General features: G+C 36.8%; 1 long non-coding RNA gene across 1 annotated transcript; it reads left to right on the forward strand.

Moving 5' to 3' along the window:
- The first annotated feature begins 523 nt into the window (after window positions 1-523).
- Window positions 524-4,622, forward strand: LOC142490948 (uncharacterized). The gene is made up of 3 exons (XR_012800175.1): window positions 524-607; window positions 2,319-2,391; window positions 4,292-4,622. It is a non-coding gene; the product is annotated as an uncharacterized LOC142490948 (long non-coding RNA).
- Window positions 4,623-5,380: the final 758 nt, after the last annotated feature.

Raw genomic sequence — 5,380 nt, forward strand, 5'->3', positions numbered from 1 at the left:
GTAATAAGTATGTATTAACAATGATGCTTCTATATATTGTTCATCTTTGAGATATATTCTTATACTGTGTCAGCAAAGGGAGATTTATTGCTATATTCATATTTTATTACATTACATTATATCATATAAGTTATTCGTTCATACATCTTTTTAGCACATACCTCTCCCGGCAGAATATTGTTTTTATCCCCTTCGTTTTCTTTAAATTAAGTCTATAATAAAAACTATATGTAGATATCTTAATGTTAGTTATATGTTCACTATGTTTTTTAAATATGTGCATAACACTGGCCTTGTCTTTCAGGTTTGATTATCCCTTGTACCTATATACCCAGACGTCTTAGAAACTGTCACCCTCTGACAATGACTAATGACAAGCCTGGTTGTTTTGGTGGCAGGTATGACTAATTCCGGTTAGTATTTCAGTTGCCGTGCTATGCACATACAGTTCACAGCCTTGCTTGATGTTATTTTGGTCCCCCATGCTAGAGGGCGCTATAGCGTCAACTCTGATTGTCTCCCCAGGTCTCCAGTATGCTGGTTGATCTTGCGAGGCTATCGTATAGTTCCGCTTGCGTCACTTTGGGTTACGGACGGCATCAATCAGGTATTTATCTATATATACTCATATGTTCACAGGAGGGGTTATATACATTGACAAAGGGCCTTCTTGCCCGAAACGCGTCTGAGTAAGTTACTCTGCTTCTCTTTTTTGTGTGATGTCTCTCCTAGTCACCCAATAAATTCGTATTTTTTTATCTGTGTGCCCTATTTGCCTGCCAAATATCCTGCTTGCAGTGCTCCACTTACTCCTCGCATTAGGCAACTTCTTCCTAAGTATAGTGGAGGATAGATTGTAAACTCCTTTAGTATCTAATGGTAGTGGTCTCATTCTCCTCGCTGTGTAAGACCTACCACCCTACACTCCCTCCTTGTTAGAGTTGTCCACATTCTCTCTGGGGTTCTAGTCTTAATTTGGACCTCTCCCAATTTGGTATCCAATCTTTTTGGGGCTATGTCTGTTTTTGACAGAAACCAAAAACGAAGTGGAGGGCTGCCTAAAAGCCTCTAAATGGGTTTTTGGGATTGGATCGGCTGATCCAAATGATATAAAGGTGTGAATCTTGAATACACCCTAGTTTGTGGAATCAATTCACTACCTCTATTGGAACTTTTATGAGATTTATTCTCTTCTTTATGCTTAGGTGGTCTTTTCAAAATAAGAATTGGAACTTCAACATACTTTAGAATATTCGGAGACTGAGACAATTAAAATCAAGCATCGCAAATTCTTGAGAAATAAGAATGATTATTATAAACAAAACGAATAGAAATTTGAGTCAGCCTAAGGAGAATAAATTGAATTCCAATTCATATTCTAAATCCAAACATTTTGTCAAAAAGGTATAGGACCATTGATAATTCAATTAAAACATCTAGGGATAATAGCAATGAGGCGTGGTCTAGAGCCTCTTATCAAGATTCTAACAAAAGACCACCTAAGCATAAAGAAGAGAATAAATCACAGGTATGTGTCATTGAGCTGCATTCTACCAACCAGAGAAATTAAGATTTAATTGGCTTTTGGGGTATGTGTCATTGAGCTGCATTCTACCAACCAGAGAAATTAAGATTTAATTGGCTTTTGGGGAATGTGTCATTGAGCTGCATTCTACCAACCAAAAAATTAAGATTTAATTGGCTTTTGGGGTATGTTTGTGTGCTGATTCCTATCAATTGAAAGAGAAATGATAATCTAATTTACTATTTTCTATGTCTGAGTTGATTAGACAAACCCCTCCCTTAAGCGTTAGTCAAAGGCATGTGAATAGGGTACTTAAGTCACTGTAGCATGGCTGTTTAGCCATAAGGCTGTGTAACATCAAAAGCATCACATCATAAGTGTACATCAAAAGTGTCTACAAGAGTTAATTGTTGCTGTTTTTATGTGCTGTCTGTTGCTGTTTTTATGTGCCATTAAACTTTGTTGTACCCAGTTCCTTGCAAGTTTGGTCCCACTAATTTTTTCCAAGGCAGCTGCACCGCCATCCAAGAATCTTCTGCAGAGGTCCAAATTAAGACTAGAACCCTAGAGAGAATGGGAACAACACCAACAAGGAGGTGGAGTAAGGGGGGTAGGTCTTCCACAGTGAGGAGAATGAGACCACTACCGTTAGACACTAGGGGAGTGTTCAATCTATCCTCCACTATACTTACACCACTACAGACGCAAGTCCTAAGTCCCTACTCAGGACATAATGGCTTTCAATTATTTATAGATTTTCATAAATTTATTGAATTTGCTTTTATTTCCATAGGAAATATTTCCCAAGTATTCATTGTCCAACCCTTTCGCTGCCAAAGGACCTGCAATGCTCCAACAGTGAAGGGGTAAGAATATTTCCATTGTAGCAAATAACATTTTCTTTTATTTCATTGGAATACTTGACACTGTTTTTTTTGTTTTTTTTTAACCTTCTGTGTTCTTGATAATAGGAGACTTATTCATTAAACTGTGATAGTGCCATGATCACTACTATCACAGTTTAATTAATAATCCCTTAAATGGTCTCTCTCCATATGGCCTAATGTTACGATCTGGCCCTTACAGTAGTTTGATAAGGAACCTCAAAACGAATTGTTTATAGAGTATCAAGAACTTCACAGCCATACACAGTACCCAACAAATAAAATGAATATATTTACAATTAATGAAAATATTATACAATTCAACAAAAAGTCTAAGTGGGCTTGTTTAAAACAGGTTGGCAGCATAGGTACATTACATTACATTATAAAATTTGTTGCGTTAAATGAAATTACTGAGATCATCTTAGTCAGATTTGGGCTGTTCCAATAAAAGCCGGAAGGATTAGTAATAATATCACTGCACGTCAAACTCTTCATTACTTCCATGGTTATAAATGACAATTCAAAACCAAATATAGCTGCCTCCTGAGTCCTGTGAAGGGCGTAGCTTGTCTTTGTTAGGTGTCAACATATTGTGTGGTATAAATTCATATAAACATGCATGAATATGTACAAGTCTTCCTAAATAGAAATTTTACTTAACTATAGTATTGATTAAATGTGTGTGTATGTGTGTGTGTGCGTGTGTGCGCGTGTGTGTATGTAATTTTATATATATATACAGTGGTCGACAAATCACCCAAAAATCTAATCGCCGAACAAATAAATCTACTCGCCACCTAATTCCGCCCCCAGTCCCGCCCCCAGTCCCGCCCCAGCCCTGCCCCTTGTCCCGCCCCACGTCCCGCCCACAGGCCCACTTTAAAAAAAAATTGAATAAATTCCTAGTACAGTAAGAACAACATTCGTTTTTGACATAAGTTTATTAATTTTATTACATTATACTACAATTAGTCCTTGGTGTGTGTGTGTGTGTGTGTGTGTGTGTGTGTGTGTGTGTGTGTGTGTGTGTGTGTGTGCGTGCGTGCGTGCGTGTGTGCGTGCATGCGTGTGTGTGTGTGTGTGTGTCAGACTGTGTGATTGATATAATTACCCAGATGTCTGGGTACCACTAGTTATTACTTCAAAAAGGGGCCAATTCAATTAGCTTATTTAAACCTCTGGGCGATTTACTTCCCAGGATATAAATCCAAAATTGTTCCCTTTGGAGAAGGAATTTTTCCCTATCACCTCCCCTAGGGTCTCTGGGTACAACTTCAATACCCCAGAAATGTAATGCATCAGCCTTCCCTTCATGATGGGTTAAAAAATGTTGGGCTAAATTATGATTAATTTGTATATACAGTATGAAGATGTTCATGTCTTTTATTAAGAGGTGTATGTACATATATAAAAAATAAATAATATTGGTCTATGAAGTTATTGCACAATATTATGTTTCTATTAAGGATATATATAATTTTTATCTTTTTAGATTTTTTATATAATTTTAAGATATATGTGTAGGGGGGACTATGATGTCATTTTATGGGCACTAATGACTCATAATAATTATAGGTTTTAAGTCTTTTTAACAAGATAATTCAGTAACCTATTATATGAATTTATATGGGTGCTGAGAGAAAAATATATGCACATATGTACAAATATGTATATGTACTTTATATGCACCATAAATGAGTTAGTAGTTGAGGTTTAAGACAATCGGTCTACCAACTAGCAAATTTTAATTATTTATATAAAGAACATTTTATCAGTATAAATGGTAGAATTTTATTGTAATTATGATAATTAATTAGTGTTGTTTATGTTTGTTGTGATCCTTATATCAATTGTAATGTTAGGTACTGTAATGTTTTAGATTAGTTCACCGATTGGAAGGCTGTGTATTTTATCCGGCATTTGGTCCCATTGGCTGAAGTATCCTTAAGTACAGGTATTTAAGCAATACCAGGGGATCACATGACTATCACCTGAAGAAGTGTCAATCAAGACACGTAACGCGTAGCGGTAAACGTCAGACGCAGCAACGTGACGTTCGTGACGATGGACAACCGAGCTGCAATCCAGGGACACCACAAGGATGCTGAGCGAGATTTTTTGAGTTCCTGTTTTTTATGCCATCTACATTGGACTCTTTCTCAGCAACAACAAAGGACTTTTTGATCATGGGGTTCTGTTATACGGAGCCCAACCCTCTGTGTGTATCATGGACAATAAGATCAATGTGATCAACTTTCTATGTAAATATATGTTCATACTATATGTTTCCTTTTTTGTTTCTTTCCATGCGCTCCTATTTTTGTGTTTTTTTGTGACTGAGTATACCCCGATGATCATGGGAGATTGGGAGCAGCCGGGAAGAGCAAGATTACACCAGAAAATCAAGGGAGAAATTTAGAGGGACAGCGCGCACTGTATTTTTTTTAATGATGCCATATTTGCATGTTTTGGCAATAATAATAATAATAATAATAATAATAATAATAATAATAATAATAATAATAATAATAATAATAATAATAATAATATGATGATGATGATGATGATGATGATGATGATGATGATGATGATGATGATGATGATGATGATGATGATGATGATGATGATGATGATGATGATGATGATGATGATGATGATGAAGGTTGGCAGATGAACAACAATACCCAACAAGCAACTAACATGACAGTAGACATGCAGTGAAAATAATAAACTCTGTGGCAACTGGCAGGCAGTCACTATTTTAAGAAATCTCAAAATGGAATTTCGGAATATGCCATTGATCCACCCGAGTTGTGCCGTGACAGACTAATGGCCTGCTGGATTAACACAGATGGGGTCCCTGCGGTGTGAGTCCTACCGGGGTCTGCCTCTCTGTAATAGACTCACAGTAAGAGGCTTAATCAGTCACTTTAACTGTGCACCTCTCACAGGCGATCGCGGGGGGTCT

This window comes from Ascaphus truei, chromosome 3 (assembly GCF_040206685.1).
Source record: "Ascaphus truei isolate aAscTru1 chromosome 3, aAscTru1.hap1, whole genome shotgun sequence".
NCBI classification, from domain to species: domain Eukaryota; kingdom Metazoa; phylum Chordata; class Amphibia; order Anura; family Ascaphidae; genus Ascaphus; species Ascaphus truei.